This window comes from Conger conger, chromosome 10 (assembly GCF_963514075.1).
Source record: "Conger conger chromosome 10, fConCon1.1, whole genome shotgun sequence".
Lineage (NCBI taxonomy): Eukaryota > Metazoa > Chordata > Actinopteri > Anguilliformes > Congridae > Conger > Conger conger.
In genome coordinates this window covers 32932849-32940840 of record NC_083769.1, presented here as the reverse complement: position 1 = coordinate 32940840, position 7992 = coordinate 32932849, and positions in this window count along the sequence as shown.

Sequence of the window (7992 nt, the reverse complement as noted above, 5' to 3'; positions counted from 1 at the left end):
AGTGAAAGCCTGGAAAAGCATCACAAAAGAAAAATGCAACAGTTTCGTGATGTCAATGGGTTCCAGGCTTGATGTACAGTGCAAGCAAGGGATATGCTCCCAAATATTAAGTGTTATTTACTTTTATTTACTTAAATACTCTTTGTTCCAATACTTTTGCTCACCTTAAAATTGGGCTATGTTCTAAGTAGTTTAACACATCTAGGTGTAAATACCAGGGAAAACTTGTGTTCATCTTTTCATCTCAACCACAAATGCAATCAGTGTATTGCAAAAACAAAGGAAATGGCCTTGCTGTTCCATTGATTCTGGAGGGGACTGTATACGCAAAATATACAGCAATGTCATAAGCTAAACCCAACATGTTCTTATTTCATAATCTTATGAAGCCATTTGAACTAATAGTAAAGAGGATGGCTACATTCTTGCATACACAGTGGTGTTTCCATTGATGCATTCATCAAGAGAAAAGGAACATTTTGGTCTGGAAGAGTGGGCTAGTTCAGTGATTTGTTTCCAGTGCAGTACACTTATCTGAAGCTGTTAAAATATTCCGCAAAGATACTCTACAATTATTGACGCTAACTGTGCAAGTTCATTGCATACTGTGTTACAATTTCTGAGGAAAACATGCTGTCCTGAAGAGTTGGGCCATATTTTTTCTGATGGAATGAAAAGGCATGCTGAACTTGTTACACAGAACCAGGAAAGGAGGAATAGTAGAGTCAAAGCTAGCTCAGCAGTGCACACTGACTAATTCCAGGAAAATAATCCAGCACAACATTGTGCCTACACTTGCCTGGCTAAAGAGATTAAATAGATGGAAACAATGTTCTCTGAGGAGGAATGAGTTAGCCTTACTGGCGAACAGCACAGAGAGAGCGCGGAGGGTGTAGGGACGGAGCAGTGGCTGGAGGCTGTAAGGAGGGAAGTTGGGCTGTAGGCCCTGATCTGCAGTGATGTGTGCAGCAAGCGCGCCAAGCAGCCCAGGAGGAGAGGTGGGGGAGGGGGCCACTATAGCAGGAACTGCTCTGTTCCAGGCGCCCCCTGGAGGCAGGAAGCAGTAAATGGTCCTCCTTTACGGTCCCCCAGTGGTAGATGGGACAAAGTGTGTAGGAGGGGAGAACTGGGAGAGCTAAATTGGGGTCACACAAAATGGAATGTCCTGTCATTTTTTTCCATATTCAGCTGGTGGTCATTGGTAAATTTGATAGTTCCTGTGTACTCTTGTATGTTCCACTTGAATTGTATTCAAGGATTCTACGCCATTGCTGTGTGACTGACAAGGTTATCTGGTGGGATCTTTTGAAATTCCATGTCAGGTGCAGGGAAATCCCTTCTGTGTGCACTTAACCACAAGCACCTGCAACTTTGTACTTGGACACACAACCCTTCACCATCTGCGAAAGCACAATGTGAGTCCAAAGAAGCATATGATCTACATTGCTTTGTAAGGCTATTGGTCAGTTCCAGTTGGTGAGGGGTTGCCAATATACCCTAAAAGTGGGTGGAGCCTGTCGGCATGGAGACGGTGCTCGCAGGGGAGGGGAAGGGTCAGTAACCAAGGCGACTTTGGCTCAGGCGGTAAAAGTGGTCGTCTGGCAGTCGGAGGGGTTGCCGATTCAATCCTCCGCCCTTGGTGTGTCAAAGTGTCACCTAAACCCCAATTGCTCCGGATGAGCTGGTTGGTGCCTTGCATGGCAGCCAATCGCTGTTGGTGTGTGTGAATGGGTGAATGGATGAATGAGAAGCATCAATTTGGATAAAAATGCTATATAAATGCAAACCATTTACCATTTACCATTACCATTTAAACACACAGGTTCACTCAATATTCTGAGTAAAAAATATGTGCTTGCAGCATCATGTTAATACTTGGGACGTGAACAGTCGCACTAATACACACAAATGAGAACTTTTCACACATTATTTGACTATTTTGAGTTAATCTCAAACTTGCGGATGGTACAGATGCTCCTTATCTGTGCTGTTTTGGCAAGGACAAGCAGACTTGTGCTACCACAACTCACTACCACAAGGGTGGGCTGCGGTACTGAGCCAGAACCAACAAATCAAAGAATTGATTAAAGCTGCAGTTAGTAACTTTATAGAAAGTCTCAATGTTGTGAAAACATCTTGAAAATTATTATCCATCCAATTATTATATTATCCATTAGCCCTGAGCACAGAGAAAGAGACACCCCCCCACCCCACTAATCGACACAGCTGGTCGTGAACAACTGGTGGCTACAACTCCTAGGCAAGCATGATTACAGGATTACAGACTGGTATAGCTAACACAAGCCTGCTGAAAAGAAAGCTCAAGCTAGGTTCTGAAACTTCTCAATGCAGCAACTGTAACTACATGTAGGCTATTGTTCATACTGTAGAAAAAAATATGGACAAAGTGACTGTGATGTTCTCAAGCCCATTGACTTTCCATGGGCTTGTGGAAAGCATGTGGAAAGGCAACTGCTAGCTGTTAACATTATTATCACACACCACAACCAAAACGTATCACCACATATTTTCTCAAGTTGGATGTTGAGATGTCAGTAGACTGAAAGGGCTACATTTTTAGGCAGACAAAGAAGCAGTGCAAACTGTTTGTGGTAGACTGTAAGGACAACATAGCTTGAATATGAAGCCCAGTTCCCTATTTTATGTATGAAGCTAACTCAATTAACCCATTAGTCTGTTGACAATTGATGGTCTCTTGTGCTACTAGGGTGCCCTTATCGTAGAAAAAAAAACATGTTTCATTTTTGCCCTAAGGTCACACCAGATGGGTATTGGAGCTGCTCAAGTGCCCTTCTGGTGTGACATTAGGGCAAAAAAGGTCATAAGCAGGGGATGAAGTGGGCTGGAGCCAGCTGGAGCTAAGCTCTGCCTCCTTAAGTCCAAATCACTCCTTCATTTGGTCAGTAGTTGTTCACAAAATCAGAGATATTAGTTATTTGACTGCACGTCAAGTTGGCAAAGCTACTTCCCAAAAGTGAGATGCAATGTTTTGTCAATTATAGAAATGTATTCAAAGCTGTTAAATGTTAAATGTTGACACCAGATATTCATGTGGTTGGAATATCTCCCTTCTAGAGAATCTCTGCTTAAAACCTGCTGATTCAACATTTTGGCTCTTTGAAGTTGAAAAAGATAAATCATTTTTTGTTGTCAAAATGTTTTCCTTGATATGTTAACTTTCATTTGCCATTAAGATTTTAGTTGAATATGATCTCTAAAAATGACGTAGCATGTCATGTCATATTCTTACTGCAATGTTGGAGTGTGATTCCAAACACAGAATAGATCAGTTAAATATGTGAGAGAGAGAGAGAGAGAGAGAGAGAGAGAGAGAGACCTGTGTGACTTATTTGTCTTTGGATTTCCACTGTTCAAATAATTATGGACTCCATAGTATGTCATTCATATCAATGAGTAGGCAATATTGCATTCAGTTCTTTAGCCTTTAGAAGCATAGAAAGGGGAAAAAGTCTTAAGAAAGTTTTAAGAATGCCATGTGCAATACCATAGTTATTACACAACATACAGTGCATCCGGAAAGTATTCACAGCGCTTCACTTTTCGCTTCAGAAAAAAAATCCAAACCTACATGGCCCTGTGTGAAAAAGTGATTGCCGCCTAAACCTAATAACTGGTTGGGCCACCCTTAGCAGCAACAACTGCAATCAAGTGTTTGCGATAACTTGCAATTAGTCTCTTACAGCACTGTGGAAGAATTTTGGCCCACTCATCTTTGCAGAATTGGAGGGTTTTCGAGCATGAACCGCCTTTTTAAGGTCATGCCACAGCATCTTAATAGGATTCAAGTCAGGACTTTGACTAGGCCACTCCAAAGTCTTCATTTTGTTTTTCTTCAGCCATTCAGAGGTGGACTTGCTGGTGTGTTTTGGATCATTGTCCTGCTGCAGAACCCAAGTTTTTTCAGCTTGAGGTCACGAACAGATGGCCGGACATTCTCCTTCAGGATTTTTTGGTAGACAGCAGAATTCATGGTTCCATTTATCACGGCAAGTCTTCCAGGTCCTGAAGCAGCAAAACAGCCCCAGACCATCACACTACCACCACCATATTTTACTGTTAGTATGATGTTCTTTTTCTGAAATGCGGTGTTACTTTTATGCCAGATCTAATGGGACACACACCTTCCAAAAAGTTCAACTTTTGTCTCGTCAGACCACAGAGTATTTTCCCAAAAGTCTTGGGGATCATCAAGATGTTTTCTGGCAAAATTGAGATGAGCCTTAATGTTCTTTTTGCTCAGCAGTGGTTTTCGTCTTGGAACTCTGCCATGCAGGCCATTTTTTCCCAGTCTCTTTCTTATGGTGGAGTCATGAACACTGACCTTAACTGAGGCAAGTGAGGCCTGCAGTTCTTTGGATGTTGTTGTGGGGTCTTTTGTGACCTCTTGGATGAGTTGTCGCTGCGTTCTTGGGGTAATTTTGGTCAGCCGGCCACTCCTGGGAAGGTTCACCACTGTTCCATGTTTTCGCCATTTGTGGATAATGGCTCTCACTGTGGTTCGCTGGAGTCTCAATTACTTTCTTTCTCATTTGTTCCTGAATTTCTTTAGATCTCGGCATGATGTCTAGCTTTTGAGGATCATTTGGTCTACTTCACTTTGTCAGGCAGGTCCTATTTAAGTGATTTCTTGATTGAGAACAGGTGTGGCAGTAATCAGGCCTGGGTGTGGCTGGAGAAATTGAACTCAGGTTTGATAAACCACAGTTAAGTTATGTTTTAACAGCGGGGGCAATCACTTTTTCACACAGGGCCATGTAGGTTTGGATTTTTTTTCTCCCTTAATAATAAAAACCTTCATTTCAAAACTGCATTTTGTGTTTATTTGTGTTGTCTTTGACTAATATTTAAATTTGTTTGATGATCTGAAACATTTAACTGTGACAAACATGCAAAAAAATGTTTCACACCACTAAGTATTCACAGCCTTTGCTCAATACTTTGTTGATGCACCTTTGGCAGCAATTACAGCCTCAAGTCTTTTTGAATATGATGCCACAAGCTTGGCACACCTATCTTTGGGCAGTTTCGCCCATTCCTCTTTGCAGCACCTCTCAAGCTCCATCAGGTTGGATGGGGAGCGTCGGTGCGTCGGCTTCCGTCTGGCCACTCTACCATACAGGCCTGATTGGTGCATTGCTGCAGAGATGGTTGTCCTTCTGGAAGGTTCTCCTCTCTCCACAGAGGAACGCTGGAGCTCTGACAGAGTGACCATCGGGTTCTTGGTCACCTCCCTGACTAAGACCCTTCTCTCCCGATTGCTCAGTTTAGATGGGCGGCCAGCTCTAGGAAGAGTCCTGGTGGTTCCAAACTTCTTCCATTTATGGATGATGGAGGCCACTGTGCTCATTAGGACCTTCAAAGCAGCAGAAATGTTTCTGTACCCTTCCCCAGATTTGTGCCTCGAGACAATCCTGTCTTGGAGGTCTACAGACAATTCCTTTGACTTCATGCTTGGTTTGTGCTCCGACATGCACTGTCAACTGTGGGACCTTATATAGACAGGTGTGTGCCTTTCCAAATCATGTCCAATCAACTGAATTTTCCACAGGTGGACTCCAATTAAGCTGTAGAAACATCTCAAGGTTGATCAGTGGAAACAGGATGCACCTGAGCTCAATTTTGAGCTTCATGGCAAAGGCTGTGAATACTTATGTACATGTGTTTTTTATTTTTAGTAAATTTGCAAAAATTTCAAAAAAAAACTTCTTTCATGTTGTCATTATGGGATTTTGTGTGTAGAATTTTGAGGAAAAAAATGAATTTATTCCATTTTGGAATAAGACTGTAACATAACAAAATGTGGGAAAAGTGAAGCGCTGTGAATACTTTCCGGATGCACTGTATCATTAAGAATAATGGATGATGAGCTTCAGTATCTGCGCAACAGGTGGATTCAGGAATACGACTTAATTAGACATAATGAAAAATGTTTAATTGGATAAATGTATTTTTCTTTTATTTTTAGGTTATTTCTTAGATTTTCTCACCTGAAGATGTTTAGATAAATTTCATTGTACTGGTTAATTGCATTGGACTTGTTTCATTGGACTGGTGGGTGTACTTTGGAGTTCTGGTGGTGGTGATGGGTTCTGGAAACAGAAAACTGGACTGAATTAAAAAAACATTAAAAAGAAAGAGGCTGCACACTGCGTATGCTCCCCAGTGCCATACATAATCTTTAAATTGAAAAGTGAGTAATGTTTTGACCATATTCGTCTGAAGAAGAGCCATTAGGCTGAAAATTTGTATTCATTGTTAAGAAATGTATGGCACTGGGGAGCCCTCTTCCTGCGAATAGGTTAAGCTATTGTTCTACTGTTATTCTGACTCTCTCTTTCCAATTTAAGAAAGTAACATTTCTTGCTATTGTGAATGAGTTTTGGGATTATTGATATTGGTTGTCAAGTCACCAAGCAGAAAAACAGAATGGTATTGTGGGATGCTGGGATCTAGAATGTGGGACAGCCATTTATTGACCTCAAACCAGTAAGACTGTGCACAGCCAGAATGCTTGAGAGTTGTTGGGTGGACTGTGTGGGCATAATCTACATTTGTCTGATTCAGTGTATCCAATAAGGTAAAGTTTGTATTTTGCAAAGTGGATTCAATGAGATATCTTTTATCGGACCTATATATATCACTATCACTATTTCACAATCTAAAACTTCCTGAGAGCAGATATACAAAATATACAAGCTATTATCTACTTCTAATTCACATATAGTTATATAGGTTATATATATATATATATATATATATATATAACCTATATAACTATATTTTAGTATTGCATGACATAATAGAATGTGTTCTTACTAATGGTTTCACATTGTAGATGGTCAGTATTGAGGTTGAGATCAGTTAACCATTTGCTAGTTGATATGGAATTATATGAATTAGAAGTAGATAATAGCTTGTATATTTTGTATATCTGCTCTCAGGAAGTTTTAGTTTGTGAAATAGTGATATTTGGTCCAGTTGAGGATCCTGTAATTATATGAAGTCTTTCACAGCTGCTTTAAGCTGTACATCCATTGAAACTTTTTGTGAAGTGATATTGTTCGTGTAACTGGTTGATGTTGTTTCCAGATTTTAAACATTGAATTGTGCCAGATTGGAGTGAAGGGTGAGGGAGAAGGGGATGCTTGTTCATGTGCCACCATGCTATATAGGTTGTGTTTATTGTAGGTTTGTTTAAACATGGGGTATAATTATTTGGTGAATGTATGTGCGATCTTTAAATAAGAGTGTAGAGTTATGTTAGTGATCTGTACCCAGCCACTTTGAGTGGGCAGAATCATTTGTCCAGAGACAAACATATTCCAGTTGGGTATATATGAAATAAAGATGGAAGTTGTGTGCCTCTAGCCCTCCAAGGGACTTCGAGTATTTTGTTTAATCTTGGTTTTCCCAATATAATTTACTTATCATGTTGCCTACGTTTTCAAAACCATTGTGCTGGTCATGAGATTGGGATCATATTAAAATGTAGTTATTTTCTGTGAGGATTTTGTGTGAAATGTGATTGTGTGTGAAGTCTTATCTTTTTTTCTTTTTTAAAGCTCATAAAGACAACGGGAAGTGCATGTTCCAGATATGACCGAGAGATGTCGCCATTTTACTAATAATAAACTACTGAAATGACGGTCGAAGTTAAAAGCGGGTCAGAGTTAAAATTCAGTGTCAATAGCCTGTTCGATAACGTACTTATTTCACCATATATAGAGTAGGTTACCATTGGCATCTAAACGTATATATATATTTACAGTGGCAGGTCGTTTTGATAGCCCATCGCTGGCCCAGACCTGTATCAAATACTTGTCAAAAATGCAGCTAACAAATTCAATTATTGTTTCCATAGCAACAAATTGTAATTTGGTTGAGCTAATCCGTCTTTGACTTTGAATTCAAGAATTGACATATTGATGCTAAACGTGAAATCTCGAGGTT